This window comes from Danio rerio, chromosome 5 (assembly GCF_052040795.2).
Source record: "Danio rerio strain M-AB ecotype USA chromosome 5, GRCz13ab, whole genome shotgun sequence".
NCBI classification, from domain to species: Eukaryota; Metazoa; Chordata; class Actinopteri; order Cypriniformes; family Danionidae; genus Danio; species Danio rerio.
This window is the reverse complement of record NC_141025.1, coordinates 22,774,282-22,796,653: the sequence shown is the minus strand read 5'-3', so window position 1 is coordinate 22,796,653 and position 22,372 is coordinate 22,774,282. Positions and strand designations below refer to the sequence as shown.

The 22,372-nt window shown below is 35.1% G+C and overlaps 1 protein-coding gene across 2 annotated transcripts in view; it reads left to right on the top strand.

Annotated features, from left to right (window-relative positions):
• The window catches only part of tenm1 (teneurin transmembrane protein 1), a 542,406-nt gene that overhangs the window by 92,822 nt on the left and 427,212 nt on the right, over positions 1-22,372 (top strand). Inside the window, exons 3-4 of one of the 2 annotated variants that reach the window (XM_087253395.1) lie at positions 712-774; positions 2,764-2,861. The gene's annotated coding sequence lies outside the window, so the exon portion shown is untranslated. The remainder of the gene's footprint in view (positions 1-711; positions 775-2,763; positions 2,862-22,372) is intronic. The other variant, XM_087253398.1, reaches the window with a different exon arrangement.

The window sequence follows — 22,372 nt, the reverse complement described above, 5'->3', positions numbered from 1 at the left end:
TTATAATCAGGATACTAATTCATTATTTATAGCTAAAAAATATTTTTTTTATAATTATCTATTAAATTTAAGATTAGGTAAGCTTCAAAACTGAAATGTTTTTTTTTTTTATTGAAAATGCAGCACGGTGTCCATCCATCCAGCAGATCCAGCTGTGCAATATTGTGTGTGTGTGTGTGTGTGTGAAGAGAACACTCATTTGTCACACATGCTGTCAGTTTCAGAGTAGTGGACCAACCAGAAGAACTCGGAAGTAGAACTATGGTTGCACGCTTCTGTTTACATGTACTGTAGCAAGTTGTCATGACACCAGGAATATAGCGAATCCACTTTTGAGCGCTGTTGTGTCGTGTTTTCTGACAGAAAAACGTTTTCTTTGTGAATAAATTCTTGTAGCAGGGGTGCCCCAGGGGTGTCTTGCAGAGTTTAGGTTCAACTTGCTTCGACATATATGGCAGTATGGCTGCACGATTCATCGACAAAAGATTGCAATCTCGATTGGACCCTACACACTATCTTAATTCAGCTTTTCTATGATTCAGCTAATTATATTTTCAAGAAAGCATAAAGGCTGTCGCACAAGTCTTCACATTGTTTTATATACATTGCTCAGCATCATAGACACTTTCCAATGGTGTTAAACTTGTCACACATTGCATTTGTAAGGTATGAATTCAACCAAAAATGTAATTTCTGTGTTCATTTAATGAGGTATTCACGGACGGGTGTGGACAACCATGAGGACAAATTGTCAGGACAACCTGTGAGTAACAGGTAATAAAGTTAAATAACCATAAGTATGACTTGCATTAGTTTTTTCGTTTTCCTCAGAGTGCTGCTGACCATGACATGAGTGCACTTGGTAGTAAAAGTGAAACCAACACGCAAATCATTTAAATGATCATATCACATTTAAAAGCTGATTACGACAACTTTTGAACGTGATTACGACAAGCATTTGATATGTTTTCTCTTTCATATCGAAGTGTTGTGAATGATAATAAGTGTTCACTGAGTCAGTAAAACTATACTAGCCTATATAATGTTAAAAATAATCTAATAATGATAAATGTCTGATTTTACCAGTGGTCTAATAATGGTCTTATAATGTTGTCTTAAACACAATAATTCAACTTTAGAATTATCAATAGTTGTATTCTGATGTCATCACTTCAATGTAAATTAACAAACAGGACATGTTTAAGTATGTTCATTTAAAGTCCACCATTTAAACTAAATTCAAAATGTAGCATTATAACCAAGAGTATAGACCAGGGGTGGCCAACCCTGTTCCTGGAGAGCCAGCTTCCGGCAGATTTCAGCTGCTACCCATATTAAACACACCTGAACCAATTAATTAGGACCTGATCACCACGTGATAATTACAGGCAGGAGTGTTTGATATGGGTTGCAACTGAAATCTGCAGGAAGGTGGCTCTCCAGGAACAGGGTTGGCCACCCCTGGTATAGACCTAATATTATTGTTGTTTTACCATATGTTTGAGAAATAATTATAATAATAGCCTACTCACAATAACCTTCATTTTAAGTCATCATTCTCATTTTAGCCAGAATTGTGCAGCCCTACATGCCAGGAAGATTCTAGTATGCCAGTTAGAGCTTGGGACCAAGGACCAAGATTGACCACGCCTGCTGTATAGTTTTTATCATCTGAGAATTAAATTTAAACTGGCAAATTTATGTCTATGGGTTCCAACCAACATTCACCCATACTGAACAAAGGAAATTTTGAATAATCAGATATCCAAGTGTGTACGTAATCAACATTTGAGACCAGTTTACGATTAAAAACTCTGCACCAATGGATTGGAAGACGAGGAATGACAGAATTTCTTTGCTGTTGCCATTTGCAATTTTGTCATCCAGAATGGTGATTTCTCACGATTCATATCGACAGCCTTATTTAGTGTGTCAATGGTATAATTGACCCCCAAAATTACGGTTATGTCTTTTAATCAAAAATCTTTTCATTTTTGGCTTTTTTTTTCAATGATCAAAATGTGGGGAAAATAGTCAAAGATTAAACACCAGAAATGGAAAAATTGTGCCCAAAAAATTGTAAGAATTGTGAAGCATTTGATAACTTCGTGAGAAACAGACTGATATAATACTGATTGAACCCCCCAACACTTATACACACACACACACACACACACACACACACACACACACACACACACACACACACACACACACACACACACACACACACACACACACACACACACACACACACACACACATATATAAGAAAAAGAAAAACAGAAGTACAAATTACATGGAGGTAAAGAAAAATGGTGCTTCACAATTCCTCAAGCCCACAGGCAAAATATACTGAATGAAATGTAAAATTCTGCTTTTGTGTTCCACAAGCTGAAGCAAATCATTCAGGACAATGCAACAATGAACGAGTAAATGATTTGAGGTTTTTTCAATTTTGGGTGCGCTATTCCTTTAAATCTCATTGTCGGTCATGCAGGAGTAACAATAACGGTCACAAATCCGTCCTCATCTGATTTGTCACGGCTACACAAACAAACGCTACTTTGCAGCCAAATCTAGTTTGCGGGCAAACTGATACAGCAACTAAATCAACATTGATTCAGCAAAATCAATTACAGGTCCTTTTCGCTCTTGATGGTATAAGCTTTCAGCTCAGATGTTTTCTTACTGCGCGCTGCTCTTGTGTTCATGACCACCTGTGTTGGCAGCCGTCTGATGATTGTTATTTCCTGTTGCCAGGTGATGCCGACCGCCCGCTGTGTATCCTGACCTTTTCGCTGGAACCAGGATTCAGGAGCGGATGTGAAATATATCTGTACATATAAGGCAGCAAATTTGTGAGTGTTGAAAAACAATGCACGAACCTTTGACTACAGCTACCAAACCTTGCCCTTATTCCGCTGATAGCAGTAAAATTGGTACAGCTTTCCTTTTACGGTTTCTTGGCGCTCGGTTCCTGCCCTTTTGTGACCTGCTGGAATATCGTGACTTCACAATATATGCAGTTCCTTGTAAGAAGCCGTCTGCAACAAAATAAATGGAAATGGAAATGCGTAGTCTTATACAGCCGAACACTTCCATCAGAATTCATCATCAGCCTTCTGCTGCTCCTTGATGCATCTTTTTCTCTCCCCTCTATGTATTCTAAATCTTTTGTGTTCCCTATTGTGCTGCTAGAGATAATTCAAGGGTAGATTAACATGTTTGCACAAATACACACAAAGGTTAAAGATGTGATAAAATGATGTATCTAATGTCACTGCCCACATCGACAATATTATCTCTAACTTCATCAGTACTACACTCAAATATAGACATAAGAGGATGTTTTATTTTAGAACATGGTATAACCAGATGTAGAATGATACATTTAAAAGTAAAATTATTAGCCTTCCTGTGAATGTTTTTACTTTTTCAAATATTTTCCAATTGATGTTTAACGGCGCAAGGAATTTTTCACAGTATTTTCTATATTACTTTTTTCTTCTGGAGAAAGTCTGATTTGTTTTATTTTGGCTAGAATAAAAACAGTTTTTATTTATTTATTTTTTTTTACGCTGCAAAATCATATTTTAAACTTTAGTTGATGTAGCTGAGTGAACAAACAGCATCTCTGAATTTAAGACGCTCAAAGTTCAATGCAAAGGGAGACATTGGCTTTTACAGAGTTAGCTTAGCGCCTAACGTTATAGCAAAGAAAGCTTAGATTTCGTCCAAACCCTGCTATTTTCACAGAGCTTTTTCTGTTTATGTATTTGGGCTTCCAAAGGACACAACACAAAGAGAGAAGTGCTTACAGTTACATTTTAATTACGTTCCTGACAATTATAAAAAAATACATATAGCTAACATTTTACAAAATCTCTCCCTGTTCAGTGCTGGATTTGGCAAAAAAATCCTCAAAGGAGCAGCTTCAACCATAATAGACAAAGCTGTGGACTGTGAGCCACAAACCTGTGAGTGTTTTTATTTGTTAAAATTGATCTATGACATGTATAGTTTCTAGTGTCAATGGTATGTTGTAGCAAGAACGTAAAGAAAGGATATAAACAACGGGAAATGCTGTTTGGCACCGCTAACAATTTAGCTAAAAATTCTTATTTATCTCTTAAACCCCTGTAAACAGCCACAATCTTCACCAGCACTGCAGTCTCTCTCTATGCGGACGCTTTCCATGCTTTCTACAACTCATATAACGAACTCCCAAAATCTATGTGAATGTTTATATATTTTACACATGCTTATTTGGAATATATGTGAAAAACACTTGTCAGATTTTACTGACAGTATTTACACAACGGCAAAGCTCGTGTTATTAGAGGCATGCGCTTCCTGGTGGCGCGGAGTCAATCTGTGAATCACAGCACATTATGTTAGCTGACCAATCAGAGCCTCTTGAGAGTGGGCTTTGGGAGGAACTAGGAAATATGACAGTAGTTTTCATGCTAGCTGAGTAGCAGTATATAATCAAAGATATATGAAAAGATAATGTGATTTTTTTTATATAAATGAAGCTTTACTTCATTTACTTCACACTTTACTTTGCATCTTATAAACACAACCTTGTCGTAGTAAAATACATTCTGGACCACCCCTTTAAGGTCAATATAATTACCACTTCAAGCAATGTTTTCTACAATGATTATCTAGAGAACACATCACTGTTATACAGTTCGTTCATTCATTTTCTTGTCGGCTTAGTACCTTTATTAATCCGGGGTCGCCACAGCGGAATGAACTGCCAACTTATCCAGCAAGTTTTTACGCAGCAGATGCCCTTCCAGCCGCAACCCATCTCTGGGAAACATCCACACACACATTCACACACACAAACACTACGGACAATTTAGCCTACCCAATTCACCTGTAACACATGTCTTTGGACTGTGGGGGAAACCGGAGCACCCGGAGGAAACCCACGCGAAGGCTGGGAGAACATGCAAACTCCTCACAGAAACGCCAACTGAGCCGAGGCTCGAACCAGTGACCTTCTTGCTGTGAGGTGACAGCACTATCTACAGCGCCACTGCCTCGCCCCCTGTTATACAATGACTTTCCTAATTACCCTAACTTGTCTAATTAACCTAGTTAAACCTTTAAATGTCACTTCAATCTGAATACTAGTGTCTTGAAAAATATCTAGTAAAATATTATGTACTGTCATCAAAGCAAAAATAAAATAAATCTATTATTAGAGTTTAATTATTAAAATTGTTATGTTTAGAAATATGTTGAAAAACATCTTTCCATTAAACAGAAATTAGGGAGAAAAATAGAGGGGGGTTGAAAATTTAGCAGGGCTAATAATTCTGAGTTTGACAGTAAGTATATCAGCACATTGGGATTGAAACCAAACTACCCGTGCCTAAAAGCCTCATTCAAATTTGAACTGGAATTATGTGATAACTATAAACCCAGTCTAGTCACTATAAGAATTGTTTAAGTTAAGTTTATATACTTTTTATACTCAACCCAACACCAAAATGTAATCTTTGACAGCAATTCCAGCTTCTTTAACTGATCCGTGTAGTCCATAACAAATCTGCATAATATCAGCTTCCGGTCATTAAATGCTTTCTTTGAATTACCTCTCCTCAAACATTAAATATTGAGACAAAGCAATTTTACAATTTATGCACAAACTAATCACAAACCTATGTATGTCCTAAGTCAGGGGTATCCACACTCGGTCCTGGATGGCCGGTGTCCTGCAAAGTTTAGTTCCAACCTAGCTAGCTAATCAAGCTTTTAAAAGGCTTTCTAGAAACATCCATGCAGGTGTGTTAAGGCAAGTTGGAGCTAAAATTTGCAGGACACCAGTACTCCAAGACTGAGTTTGGACACTTCTGTCCCAAATGATATCTGTGCTTTTGATGTATGAGTATGTATGATGTTTATATTTTTGAAATTTACCAAAGAGAAATGATCTGCTCAAGTTGTGTTTGCAATGGATGTTCAGTTTGACTGATATTTCTTTATTGGACTTGGGTTTGAATTACTATCAGTTATAAATCAGTTATAAAATTGACACAGTTGTCACTGTCTTACTGTGTGTGTAAGTTCTGAGGACTTAGGAAGCCTTTTAAAACAGCAATTTGACTCCGTCATGCATTGTACGAAGAGCAATCATAACTGATCAGTCAGTGCACAATGTTGATGTGGTGTTGTTAAACTACAAAAGCATGATTTCGGGAAAACAGTGACATCATGCTTATACACGTACTGTAAAAAAATGTTTGTACTTTATAACAATGACTGTCAGAGTAAATTTGAACCAAGGAATACAGTTTAGTATGCTGATGATTCTGTTATTGTCAGTCTTCTGCATGATCATGAGGGGGGTTATGGCCCAGTGTTGGACAACTTTGTTGCTTGGCGCGAAGATGTTTACAATTTAATGTCTCAAAAACTAAATTAGTTTTCGCCACAGCTCTATTTCTAATGCTATTACTAGTATATGCGGTTTCGTTGTTGAGACAGTGAGTGAGTATAAATACCTGGGTACCATCCTGGATGTAAAATGACAAATCAACGATTGTTCTGTTTGAGGAAGTTGAAGGGATTTAATGTGGATAGGCATCTTCTTAGGATATTTTGATCTTCTTTTATTGCGTCTCTTTAATGTTTGCAGTAATATGCTGGTATGGTAATTTAAGGGGTGATGGATAAAACCAGACTTAAAAAAATTGTTCACCTATCTTAAAAGATTTTGGGCACAAATTTTAACAGCATCGGGCAGATGAGAGTGATACAGAGGGATATGTCTATTTTAGCAGATGAGAACCACCCGCTTTATTCTAGGTTTTGTCTCCTGCCATCAGGCAGAATGTATACTTATTCCAGACGGGCTAGGTCCAACAGATATTTACATTCATTTGTTCCAACTACAGTTGGGTTACTCAAGCTCTTTTATAATAAAATGTTTCTTGATCATGATTCATTTTATTGTTTTATTGTAATTTCTATGTTTGTTCAAGTGTTGATCTGTGTCTGCTACTGCTGTTAAACAAATTGCCCCTCTGGGACAATAAAGACATACCAATCAAATCCAAAATGGTAATGAAACACTACAAATGCTATAGAAAAAGCTGTTACAACAAAACAGTAAGTTTCCTTACTATACACTGAATAGCTAAAATTAACTTTCTTGGAATTCCCTATTCCATTTTTGGTGTTAAAGTGATGTGGTTCTATTTATTTATTTTTTTTATCAGTTATATAGGGTCTTATATTACATATTATATACATTAGTTTTATCTAATAGTAAATTATATGCTAATAGCATGATTTATGTGACATTTTCCTTACCATGATAATGTATAGCAGTTGTGCAAATGACACTGATCACCCTATATACAGTTGAAGTCAGAATCATTACCCTCCCTTTGAATTTTTTTTTCTTTTTTAAATATTTCCCAAATGATGTTTCACAGAGCAAAGAAATTTCCACAGTATGTCTGATGATATTTTTTCTTCTGGAGAAAGTCTTATTTGTTTTATTTCGGCTAGAATAAAAGCAGTTTTTCAATTTTTGAAACACAATTTTAAGGTCAAAATTATTAACCCCTTTAAGCAATTTTGTTTTCAATAGTCTAAAGAACAAACCATCGTTATACAATAACTTGCCTAATTACCCAAACCTGCCGAGTTAACCTAATTAACCTATTTAAGCCCTTAAATGTCACTTTAAGCTGTATGCAAGTGTCTTGAAAAATATCTAGTCAAAAATATTATTTACTGTCATCATGGCAAAGATCAAATAAATCAGTTATTAGAGATGAGTTATTAAAACTATTATGTTTAGAAATGTGCTGAAAAAATATTCTCTCAGTTAAAAAGAAATTAGGGAAAAAAATAAACAGGGGGGCTAATAATTCTGACCTCAACTGTATTTTATTACTTTTTTCTTTTAGTGTAAAAGCTGTTTGAGATGAGCTTTGGCTCTTCATGAGAGTTTCTCACCACCACCTGTTTTTCATGTTTCGTCTCTGTATTACAAATGTACAATTTATATGTTAATACTTCAAAATGTTGGTGTATTAGCATTGTAAAAATGAACAAAATACAGTAGTTCACTGTAAATTTAGAAATATCTATCAGATTTTAATGGTACAATATTAAAATATTAAAGTGCGTTATGGGACCTTGATCTCTGCTCTGCTGACTTTTATGTTGAAAATTCAACTCTACAGTTTAACAAAGTGACTTTTACTGAAATTTTAGTAGTTTGAAATAATATAATGTAAAAAAAAATCATATATAGAGAATTAAGTCTGTAAAATAAAGGTAAATGTACTGCTATTTTATTACAAGGCTTTTTCCACAGTAATATACAACACCAACCAAGACAATATATTACTTTAAAAAGTTACTATTACTATTATTACTATTGAAAATGTTAATAAAAGTCACTTTTTTGAACTTTTTAATGTCAAAAGGGGTTTTAAGAAAGATCAAGGTCCTATAATAAATAAATAAATAAACATGAAAAAAGTAAAATTAAAATTTGGAAAAAATATGGGAAAATATGGAAAACTGCTTATTCTCAGATTTTCTTTTCTTTTTTTTTTTAACAGAGAATGAAGAATAAAGCTCAAATTTAAGTACATTGTTGTGATGTAATTGTATCCTACTCAAAATGATTAATTATAATGTTTCTATTAATGATAACTAGGCCCACATGGAATCTGTTCACATAGAATTCCGCAGATTTCTGCAGATTTTACCCCATCATTGAATGTTTATTTACTTATTTATTTAGTTTTTAAATTTATTTCAGTAATATTATTGAGTATTATGAAAATATCCATATGGTTAATTTACATTACAGTTTGTAAAGTAAATTTTTTTTTCTTTTAGTAGATATGTTTTATGGGAGACTTTCTTTGTTTAAAGTGGATCTACTTGGATTTGCATCGTAAACATTAAATACAATTTAAAAATGTAAAAATGGCTAAAAATGTCTGCAAACTCTGTCTGGCCCTAATGATAACACCCCATATTCATTCATTCATTTTCTTTTTGACTTAGTCCCTTTATGAATCTGGGGTCGCCACAGTGGAATGAACCGCCAACTTATTCAGCATATGTTTTACACAGCGGATGCTCTTCCAGCTGCAACCCATCAATGGGAAACACCCCATACACTCTTACATTCACACACATACACTACGGACAATTTTAGCTTACCCAATTCATCTAGAGCGCATGTCTTTGGACTTGTTTGAGAAGCCGGAACACCCGGAGAAAACCCACTCGAACATGAGGATAACATACAAACTTGACACAGAAATGGCAACTGACCCAGTTGAGGCGATTGTGCTACCCACTGCACCACTGTGATGCCCTCAACACCCCATATATTTATTAATATTTTTCCCCCATTTCAGTTTCGCTTCCTGAATCCAGCTCTAAGTCCTGCGTCCTCTTCACCATCACAGTTCAATTTCAGGAATTGAAAGATATTTTCAGTTTACTTCTGAACGGCGAACAGTCCTGGTTGAGTCTGCAGAATTTGTGTAAGTCTCTGTCTCTTTAAAAGCCTCATCCTCTTTTCTCAGTCATCCTTACAGCTTATATTACCAAATCTAAACCCTAGAGTCACAGACTATTAACTCACTCTACTTAAATATGCTCAGCTTAGCATAAAGAACAACTACAGAATGGGAGAGAGAGAGAATTGGGGTTAAAGCGTGTTAAGAAGGGAAAAAAAGAGGATAAGGGCAAATGAAAGGACAGAGAGCATAAAAAAGGGAAACGGCGAAAGGAATCGAAGGGGAAAAGATGAAGAGTGTTCTTGAAGCACAGCAAAGTCTCTCCATTTTCACTATAGTGTGTATTAGAGAGAAATAGATTGAGAGACTGAAAAGAGATGAATGAGTGAGAGTATTGTGGGTGAAGGAGGAAGATGGATGGATGGACGAATAGAGGTAATGTGTGAATGAAAGAGAGTGAGACCTGCTGTCATGACTTGACTCTAGAGAAAACACTGCCATTATGACCTCAACAGCGAAAAAACAGGGAAGAAGAGGGGGAAAAAAGAAGTGAAAGTGATTCCCTCTTCCCCTCTTCATTTGATGAGCTGACACTCCTTTTTGAAGAGCTGTTCTAACAAGTGAATTCATCTGAAAAGAGATTTAATCATTGGCCGATTTAAATGCAGCACTGCAGAACAGGGAATTCTGGGACTTGTTGTGACACTTAACTCACTGACTGTCTGAAAGTCAATTTCTGTAGACGCACCTAATATATGATGGTCACACTTTACAATAAGATTCCTTTAGTTAATGTAAATACTAAAATGAACAAAGAATGAACACTTGTGAAGCGTTTATCAGTCATAGCCCAACATTTACTAATGCATTATTTAAATACAAAGTTGTGTTAGTTAATGCACTGTGGGTTAGCAAAAAATAACAATGAATCACTTTAGTTTCAGTAAAGAGCATTAAAAAGTATAAATAAATGCTGTTATGGAATGCTGATTGTTTGATCATTTTAATAAATACATCGACTAAAAATAACTAATGGAATTTTATTATAAAGTGTTACCATTATTAATGTTTATATGATGTGTAATAAGAGTTCAGTCTGGTCATTTTAGTGCTTTTGAATGAGGTGTTTTATCAAATATATATTTTAGCAAAATATTAGTTTTACATTTAATATCACAGATTTGCTATTTATAGGTACAGTTAATTTATTTGTAATTAATTTTACATTTAGATTTTTTCAGATGATGATGATGATAATTATTATTATTATTGTTGTTGTTGTTGTTATTATTAATAATCACATATATTATTATTTTATTAATAATATATTTTAATTATTATTATTATTATTATTATTGTTGTTGTTGTTGTTGTTGTTATTAATTGCTGTTGTTTTCTGTTTAACAGAGAGCATATTTTTAAACACATTTCTCAGCAAAACAGTTTTAATAACTTATTCAATAACTCATACCTGATTTATTTTATCTTTGCCATGATGACACTTAATAATATTTTACTAGATATTTTTCAAGATACTTCTATACAGCTTAAAGTGACATTTAAAGGCTTAACTAGGGTAATTAGGTTAACTAGGCAGGTTAGAGTAATAGGCAAGTTATTGTATAACGATGGTTTGGTCTGTAGACTATCGGGAAAAATATATAGGTTATAGGGGCTAATTATTTTGACCCTAAAATGGGTTTTAAAAAATTAAAAACTGTTTTTATTCAAGCCGAAATGAAACAAACAAGACTTTCTCCAGAAGAAAAAAATACTCTGTGTATAGACATATACAGTTGAAGTCCAAATTATTAGCCCCGCTTTGATTTTTAATTTTTTTTTTATTTCCCAAATTATGTTTAACAGACCAAGGGAATTTTCACAGTATGTCTGATAATATTGCCTGCCTAATCAAATTAGTTAAGCCTTTAAATGTTACTTTAAGCTGTATAGAAGAGTCTTGAAAAGTATTCAGTAAAATATTATTTACTGTAAAATCCATTTAAATCAGTAATTCCGTTAAAGAGAAATTGAGGAAAAAAATAAACAGAGGGGCTAATCATTCAGAGGGACTAATAATTCTGACTTCAAATGTAAATTTATGTATTTTTATATTTAAATATTTAATGTTTTTGCCTTATGATTTTAGTTGAGTCTAAGATCTCTGGATCAGATGTTGTGAAAACTGTAATATTGTAAAATATATTTTAAATTGTAATTTATTTTAGTAATGTCAAAGCTGAATTTTCAACATTATTACACTAATTCTCAGTGTTATTTGATTCTTCAAAATTACTTGATTATGCCAATGTGCTTCTCCTGAGGCATTCTCCTCTTCTGTTATTGAAGCTTAGGCAGTGGCCTTTAATATGTTGGTGAAAACCATTTTCCAGGATTCTCTGATTAACAGAACACTGGAAAGAACAGCATTTATTTCTTTTGCAACATCATGAATGTGTGTAATGTCATTTTTGATTAGTTGAATGCATCTATTCCTTTTCATAGTTTTTCTACAGAACATTGCTTTGACGTACACAAGCATAAGAGCACGAATTATTAACCAACTCAACATTTTCATAAGATCCGTAATATCACGTTTTATTTCACTTCTTAAAGAGCCACTCTGATTAGGGTTTTTATAACAGCGCCTGATCAGCACTATATCTGCTCCGTTAAACAGGTCTTTGTGACCTCGCTCACCCATGAGATCGTTCCAGTCATTAGGGTAATTAAAGTGGTTACTATACCTTTGTGAGGAGCTGGTCTTTGCATACAAAGTGAGGCTCTTTATCAAGCTTTGGTTTGTGAAAAGGTGTTAAGGAAAGTCTTTTATTCTTGCACCATGTTCGCACTGAAAGAAACACGCTTTGTGCTACTCACAGTGTAGTCATGCCCTGCATTCCAGTGCATCCGCTCACGTATCCATCCTATGTACTTCATACATTTTTTTTTTTTTTTCCAATTTTGCATACTGTATGCGTTAGCCATCAAAGGTCAGTCCACTCGACGAGCACTCCAGCAGCTCCTGTAGGTTTCTAATCATGCAAGTGCATCTTCAAATTGATGAAAGGACAGACATGTGTTTCTAAACACGTCAAATCATTAATAAAATCTGTATTACAGTTTGCATTTTCAAGATGTCCCCGTAATGAATATGTGTATTGGCTTTCTAGCAATGATATAATATACAGTTACAATCACATGGCAGCTGCTCAATGCATTTTTAAATGTAGACATGGTCAAGCTGATCTGCTGCAGTTCAAACTGAGCATCAGAACGGATGAAGAAAGGTGATTTAAGTGACTTTGAACATGTCATGCTTGTTGGTGCCAGACATGCTACTGGGATTTTCACGCACGATCATCTCTAGGGTTTACAGAGAATGGTCAGAAAAAGAGAAAACATCTAGTGAGTGGCAGTTCTGTGGGCGCAAATGCCTTGTTGATGCCAGAGGTCAAAGGAGAATGGCCAGACTTAAGCTGATAGAAAGGCAACAGTAGCGCAAATGACCACTTCTTAGAGTCAAGCTATGTAGGAGAGCATCTCTGAAGGCACAACACATCAAACCTTGAGGCGAATTCGCTACAGAAGCAAAAGACCACACCGAGTGCCACTTCTGTCAGATAAGAACAGGAAACTAAAGCTACAATTTACACAGGCTCAGCAAAATTGGACAATAGAAGATTGGAAAAATGAGTCTGGATTTCTGCTGCGACATTCGGATAGTAAGATCAATTCAGTGTAAACCACATGAAAGCATGAATTCATCCTGCCTTGTATCAATGGTTTAAACTGGTGGTGGTGTAATGGTGTGGGGGATATTTTCTTGGCACACTTTGGGCCCATTAGTACCAATTGAGCATTGTATCAACGCCACAACCTACCTGAGTATTGTTGCTGACCATGTCTATCCCTTTATGACCACAGTGTACCCATCTTCTGATGACTACTTCCAGCAGGATTACGCACCATGTCATCAAGCTTGAATCATCTCAGACTGGTTTCTTGAACATGACAATGAGTTCACTGTACTCAAATGGCTTCCACAGTCACCAGAGCTCAATCCAATAGAGCACCTTTGGGATATGGTGGAACGGGTGATTTGCATCATGGATGTGCAGCTGACAAATCTGCAGTAACTGTTTGATGCTATCATGGCAATATGGACCTATGAGGAATATTTCCAGTACCTTGTTACATCTATGCCATAAAGGATTAAGGGAGTTCTGAAGGCAAAAGTTGGCCCCACCTGTACTAGAAAGGTGTGTGTGTGTATATACTATATCTTCTCTCCGTTAAACCGAAATTGGGGAAAAAAAAATAAACGGGGGGCTAATAATTCTGACTTCAACTACATATACATATGTATATGTATAAATTGTTATTTTTTTCAAATATTTCCCAAGTGATGTTTATCACTGTGTTTTCCCTAGTGATGTTTATGCCTTAGCATCCGACCAGTGCGGATATACAGCCATATCGCTCTGCTACTCATGTTATATTGCGTTTATACAACAGTTCAACAGCACCATCCTGTATATAAATAAGAAAATCAAACACAGAGAGCCTAAAACCCTTTTTTTATCAGGAACTTCCTTCTTCCGCCATTCATTTACATCTGCAGCTGACGTCAAAATAGCAGAAGCCGTTAATAATTCCCCAACGTCACTTTAGAGCTATATTTGAATGACTTTGTCTAAAGTGATGACAAAACTGCTGATTTTGCTTTCTTTTTAAGATAAGGCTGAACATGAGATGAAATGCCATCCATCTACAGAGGAATTGGGGAAAAAAATAAACAGGGGGCTAATAATTCTAACTTCAACTGTATATGCATATGTATATGTATAAATTGTTATTGTTTTCAAGTATTTCCCTAGTGATGTTTACCAGTTCAAGGACATTTTCACAGCATTTCTATAATATTGTTTTATTTTCTTTTTTGTTTGGCTGAAATAAAAGCAGTTATTAATAAAAAAAAAATATTTAAAGTCAATATTATGAGCTCCCTTGAGAAATATTTTTTTCTAATGGCTACAGAATAAACCACTGTTGTCCACTGTAAGCCTTTAACTTGGACTTTAAGCTCAATATCTGGCTAAATAACAAGGAAGATATAAGTTCTGTCATTATGACAAAGACAAAAGAAATTAGTTATTAAAACCATTACAAAATGTTGAAACAATTATGCTTTTAACTGTATATAATTTGTGTTTAATTAAAGCATATGGAAATTTATATTAAAAATTCTATAATATGCTTCATGCCCCCCGGGGGTTAGAGGTTGAGAACAGGATGCAGGGGGGTTTTGGGCGGCCGCTTCGATCGGGTACTGTACCAAAGTTGGCAACCCGGGGGTGTTAAGTTTACAGACTGTACCAAAGAGGGGGGGTAGGTGAAATTACCGGAGTTTTTTGAGGAAGAAATAAAAACGTGATGTTTGCGGGAGACTGGTCTGAAATACGAAATACTCCCATTAAAAAAAATGAAGTGTTGGCTGGTGTGCTTACCAGTTTAATATTGATTTGATCTGCTATAGTTAGAAATCAGACTGAGCATTAGGGCTCATAGATATATACACTAGATATCGCATAGGGACCCTGAGCATGCGTCAATAGCGCCACCACATTGGTACAGTGCTCCCAGGAGAAATGTCATTGGCATTAGTCAAGACAGTGTTATTACGTTAAGATGTGGAACTTTAGCGCTGTCTACAGGTTTAGTAACAAGCAAACAAAGAAAACAAAGCACAAAGGCAGAACATTTTATAGGTAAGGTTTAGTTTTTTACGTTTTTGTATGTTCTGAACTTTTGTGTTAAACAGGTAACGCTATTGATGATAATACAGTCACTTACTGCATTCACCATAAGGCAAAGTAGCTCCAACTCGTACTATATTTATATATATATATATATATATATACATGTGTGTACATGAATACATATATTGGAAAAATCATTTGTTTCATGATGAGAAAGGTTTTAATAAACTGTCAGACATGCTAGACATTTTAAAATCAGCCAATAGGGAATTAGCACTCCTGACTTTTAACACAGCATGAGTAGTGTCAGTTGGGACGCAGCCACAGTGTTACTCTCTATCTCTTGCATTAAAGCAGCACACACACACCCACACACCACGTGGCCGCTCTCTGCTAACAGCTGTTCCAGTCAGATTTTTCGACAGCTAAAGAGAGAGAGTAAATGCAGAGAAGTTAGCGTGTCCCACTCAAGTGGCCGCGCTCCAGTGACTCTGCAACACCTGTCATAATGAGGGCCACACTGGACATGCTCCAGCGCTCCGTGTGCCAATGCATGTGTATTAGTGTGTCTCTGCAACCCGCCCTGCCGTGTGTAAATGTGTGTATTTTGCCATCCATTTGGACAGAGATCAGTTTCACCTGCAATGGCGCGGAACAACACAAACACATAAACAGTAAACAGCAAACACAGCACAGGTGTGGCCAAACATCTGCTCGGGTTACTGTGGTTACTGACTTAATACACGAGCGCTGGCTGTTAAATGCAGATTTTGGCTGGCTACTCGTGTGTGTGTGTGTGTGTGTGTGTGTGTGTGTGTGTGTGTGTGTGTGTGTGTGTGTGTGTGTGTGTGTGTGTGTGTGTGTGTGTCATTTGTGACTAATTGTGTGTGTTTGTGGGAATCATTCAACAATAAACGTTAATGTTCATCTTATTTTTCTTTCGCAACTAAAATTTTGGAGAAGGCTGTTTATCATCAGCTGCTCTCACTATGATCTAGTTTTGTCACAGTACCAACATTATGGCTTTGATACGATACCCAAATTAAACATCACAAAATGATAGCCTGCTGAAACCTAAAATAACAGAAAAGTCCCAGAAAAGAACATTAATGACTCAACTTTTATCTTTTAATGGTGCATCTTGATTTTCAGGCACATAGTAATGGTTACTCTATGTAAATAAATGCTTTATTATGCAGTTATGTGATCTAAAATTAAGTGAGGACTGTTTATGCTTTATAAATCCCTTTTAATTGACAATTAAAGAATTAAATTATCAAGTCAAGTCAAGTAAAGTTGTCTTTATTGTCATTTTAACAATATACAGTGCAGTACACAGTGAAACGAAACAATGTTCCTCCAGGACCAAGGTGCTACATCAAACAACATAAATTGATCACATAACACAGGACTGTGCAATACTATAAAAAATCTAAAGAATGAAATTAAATAAGATAAGATAAACTAAAGTAAAAAAAAAAAAAAAAAAAAAAAAATAACAATAAGATCACAAAGTTTCCCAGAGATGGGTTGCGGCTGGAAGGGCATCCACTGCGGAAAAAACATAATAACTGCTAAGTTGGCAGTTCATTCCGCTGTGGCGACCCCAGATTAATAAAGGGACTAAGCCTAAAAGAAAATGAATAAATGAATAAGAGAACAAGTTGCAGTCTGTGCAACAATTAGTGCAAATAAGACAAGGCAGACAAGACAGGGCTAGAAACAGTAATGCTGACCTGGGGTGCGTTTCCGAAAACCATCATTAGCCGACTAAGGTTGCAAGTTTTGTGATTACAAAAAAATCATCATTCCAACGAACAAGTAGCCGCAAATTTCTGTGCATGCAACTACACGTCTGGAGCTGTAGTTAGAAATATAGTTCCTGGCTGTGTTCTATTCCCAATTATCCCCCTATGCCCTAATCATTTACAACATTCTAACATTTAAACTTGGAATGATTTTTTAAATAAAAGAGCATTAAAGTCATCTCTCTTAGATGTAATTTACTTTCCAAGCAATTTTAAAGTTCAGTTTTAGCGGTCTTCATATAGACTATTGCGTTCCCTTTGCAGTGCACTTTGAAAACATTGATATAATTTTGAACACAGCCGTTGTTCATGACGAAAGCTATAGGCGACCTATGATTTAAAAGCGGAATTTACGTTACGTCTCCAGAACTTGTTAAAAAAGAAACAAACATAGCACACGTTAATCCTTTAAATTTATAGTAGGTTATTTCTTAAGTATCTGGACTGTATATGACATGGCCATGGTCAGAACGTTTCTGCAGTGGTTTGCATGTCAAATTTTATAAGATCTTTAAAAGACTTTTAAATGTCTACAGCAGTTTTAAAAAGACATTATAGATCTTAATGTGTCAGCAACTTTAAGCAATGTGGCTTTGTGCACATCACTAATTTGTGTGAAGGGCAATTTGTAGATACTGATAAAAATGCTGTGTTTTTTAAAAAAAAGGTACTTAAAATTATTTGCGACTGTTTTTGACAACTAAGTGTATTGCAGTAAATTTCTGGCACCTGTATATTGTGCAGTAGTACTCTAAACACAGCAGAGTGTGCTCATTTAAAAGTTGAGGAAAGTGTGGCGTTGTGCTTCTCAATCTATTTTAAACAACTGAACACGATTTTCTTTTAGAGCGTTTGAATCAGTTTGTATGAATGCAGTCGAAGAATCACCTACAAAACGAAACAAATCAAAACAACAACAACAAAAAAAAACTTAATCAAAGAATTTTGAGGAGATCTTAGACTCAGATCTTGAAACTCAAGTATGTAAACTCAATTGTAAAGGCTGGTTTCTTTCATTTAAAGCACAGCTTTTTCACAGGCTTTTTTATTTTCAAGGTCGGATTACTGTAATTCTTTGTATCTGAGGCTTCCTCTTGTTTTTGCTGAATGGTCTTCAACTTCTACAAATTGCAGCATGTAGTCTTTTGACTTGTTTTTTCCAGTGCTAGACTCATAGCATTGGTTAGGCTGCAGTTCAGAGTTTTAATGTTCGTTTGTAAGGCCTTATGTGACCTGGTTCCTGAATAAATTTCAGATCTGCTTCAGGTGTATCAGACATCAAGGCCACTGAGGTCTTCTCAGATATTACTTTTAAAGGTCCCCAAATCTCATCTAAAATCCAAAGGGAACTTTGCTGCACCACATCTATAACAAATAACCTGGAATAACCTGCTTTTGGATACTAGACAATGTACTGCATTGGGTCGTTTTAAAATAATTTTTAGGGTGCATTAAGTGTTATATTTGATTGGTAAAATAAAAACTTACTCAATATTTAATATCATAACCATATATGGAACATTGGAGAATGCTGGAAACCTTTAACTATTGACATCCATATATAGTTGAAGTCAGAATTATTAGCTTCCCTGTTTATTTTTTCCCCCAATTTCTGTTTAACGGAAAGAAGATTTTTTTTCAACACATTTATAAACATAACAGTTTTAATAACACATTTCTAATAACTGATTTATTTTTTATCTTTGCCTTGATAACAGTAAATACTATTTTACTAGATATTTTTCAAGACACTTCTGTACAGCTTAAAGTGACAGTTAAAGGCTTAACTAGGTTAATTAGGTTAACTAGGCTGGTGAGAGTAGTTAGGCAAGTTATTGAATAATAATGGTTTGTTCTGTAGAGTATCGAAAAATATATATCTTGAAGGAGCTAATAATTTTGACCTTAAAATAGCTTTTAAAAAATTTAAAACTGCTTTTATTCTAGCCGAAATCAAACAAATAAGACTTTCTCCAAAAGATAAATATTATCAGACATACTGTGAAAATGTCCTTGCTTTGTTAAACATCATTTGGGAAATATTTAAAAAATAAAATAAAATGCAAAAGACGGCTAATGAAAGTTGGTGGTTACAGGTTTTCAGCATTCTTCAAAAGATCTAATTTAGTGTTAAATCAAAAACATAACTCATAATGGTCAGGAATCACTTGAGGGTGAGTAATTAGGGTGTGAGTAGATTTTCATTTTTTAGTGAACCATCTCTTAAATAGTATATTATTTGAATGAACTAACTGAACAAATGTATTTCAACTAACTTCGCAAACTAGATTGTTTATACCTATGGCCCTTAGCCTATGGGATATTTTATGAAGTGTATATGATTAAATAGTCTTCTTAGTCCCCATTTAGCTTCCTTATTAACTTGGTTTAAGCATGCGTTTTTTTTTTTTTTTTTTTTCCCCAGTGATCTGTGTCCCCCTGACACATTTCAATTGTGGTCTGCACTATTTGAGAACCTTCTGTATGTTTGTTGTCAAACTGAGGTTTTCTCTATTTGTTAGTTTTTTCACTTTGCGTGCATTTTCTTAAATGCAGTGTATTTGAACTCTCTCTGCCACCGTAGTTTACTGCAGTAAAGCCTTTTTTTAAACACTTTAATCAAAAGTAGACAAGCACAAATGTTTTTAAAGCATTTTACAGATGTATTAATCATCCACTTGTGATTTTATTGATGGAAATCTCATCTTAATACGTGGTGTGAACAGGGCCTGACATGCAGAACGTTGAATATTTTTCATACAATTTAAATTGATTTAAATTTCAATCTATTCATTGTCCTGTCAACAGTCAGCCGAGTGTGTATGTGTTAAGTTTGTCAGGGTATGGCGTAGAGGGAATCTGCAATGAATTAAATAACACCAAAACACAAACGCATCAAATACAACGAAACAAAAGGTAACACAAAGTGTTTTGTAGCTGGAAACAGATGCTATGTTTGTTACAGCAGCATCTCAGAGGAATTTAATTTCAAAAGTGAACAGCTTTCTGATGTTTTTATAATAATCCGGCATTGAGTGCAATCTTGTATGGATTAATTAGCTGAAGTTACTCCAGCAGCTGTTTTTATATGTTGTTGAACCAACATGCTTCAAACATTGGAGGTGCATTCATGTAACTATGGTTTTCAGAACCAGTCACGAAGAACTATACATTTTCTTGAGTCATGCATCATACTTAATGGAAAAGATGACTCTAAAATTTCAATTCTGTCATTATTTATTCTCCATTGATGTTGTTTCAGATCTATTTCAGTTTTTTTTTATTTTTTCAAACACAGAAGAAGTTTGAAGTATGTTGGAAACCAGTAGCCATTGACCTCCAGAGTATTTTATTTCTACTTTGGAAGTCAGTGTTTCTTCTGTGTTCAAAAAAATAAATAAAGGGAACACTTTTCTTGAAGGGGGTGCTTATACCACTGTCTTGAATCCTTTGATTGTATGCATGCTTATGACATCTGTTATTAAGTGTCATTTGCTCAGTTATATCCTTTTAAACTGTAGAGAAGACATTGCTTGTTATGACGACTTGACATAATCAAATACATCACGTCGTCAATCTGTTATCTTTTTCATAACTTGATATTACAAGAACAACATTACTTGTCATAAATCTGTCATAAACATGATTGTGGCCATTATAATTGTGTCATGAATATTTTTCTGATCACTTTTTCAGTGGAATAAACTGTATTTGTTATTAAAATATCTTTTTAATAGTGTATTTACACTGTCAAATAATTTTTTAGAGTGTCAGTAACATTTAATTACATTTTAATGACAAATTCAGCTTGAAAAAAAAATTATATTAATGACTGTTGTAAAATTATGACATTTATAAGGGCTTCATGGCGGTCATGTTTATGACAGATTTATGACAAATTTTGTTGTCGTGTTATTGTCAAGTTGTCATGACAAAGACAAAAACAGGTTCTGATGTATTTGATTATCAAGTTGTAAATAAGCGAATGACACTTACTGATAGTTGTTATACGTATGCATAAAATCTTGGAATCACTTGAGGCTGAGTAAATAGAGATAACATTTTTGATTTTACTATCCCTTTAGTGCTTAAGCAGTGAGTGAGCTGTGAATGGTGCTGACAGGTGGGCAATTAAAAAAAAATTTAAAGTTATATTTTTCATTCATAAAATATTATGTAGTTGTATACTGTATGTTTTTGAATGTTTGATTTGAAAGGATCGTTTACTCAAAAATGAAAATTCTGTTCATTCATTCACCTATTACTGGTTTCAAACCAGTTTGTGTTTCTTTCTTCTTTTACACGCAAAAGGATATTGAAGTGCGATGGAAACCATTAACCATTGATTCCTATTATAGGAAAACAAACTTTAAGGAAGTCAATGGTTACCTGTTTCCAACATTATTCAAAGTATCTCATATTGTGACAGTCCTAAAATTGGAATATTCAGATGATAACATCTCACCCTCTCTACTGCACCCCCCCCCTATAAAATAAGTTCCCACAGCAAAGAGTAACAATAAATCGTTATACAGGAAAAACATCCCAGATGTTTGTATTCATGTGTGGTTGTGTCTCAGATTTACCACAGTAATGTGGGCTGTTTATCTATGAGGCTCCTCTTTTTACCCTGAATGATTCCATCTGTCCTGTTTTTTGCTTTTTTAAATTACTCATCTTTATTTCACAATATCAGTCTTCTCTCCTCCACCTTGGGAATTCTCTCCATTTTTGCGACGCTTTCTTTCACCACAGAGCTTTTTCTTGTCTGTAGTCTTGTATCTGTGTTTCTCTCTCACCTGCACAGAAACTCTCCCACAAAATACCTCAATCCGTCTGTCCTTCCCTTTAATGGCCCCCGCACCCCCGCCCTATTCTTCTCCTTCCATCGTTTCTCGTCCTCTCTGATCCCTTCTGTCAGCTGAACTCTTTCATCTGTCCTTCGCCTTTATCTACACCCCACTCGTCTGTCTGAAGGAGGGATGGAGGGTTCCCCTCTTTCATTCGAGCTAGAGATGTGCTTTTTTATGTTAACATGCCTAGACTGATGCAGATAGAATCTGACTCTATCTCTCTCTCTCACACACACACAGACACACATGCACACACGCAAAAAGAGCAGCAAAAAAGACAACTTTTACTCAAACATGAAGGGCTCAAACACACTACAAGGTTTTGGCAGTGACTATATGTTTAAAAAGTGTTTAATGTTCTATATGTGAACACAAAATACTCAGAGCTTCAAATTGTCACTAATAATAAGGATTACTTCAATCAATAGAGG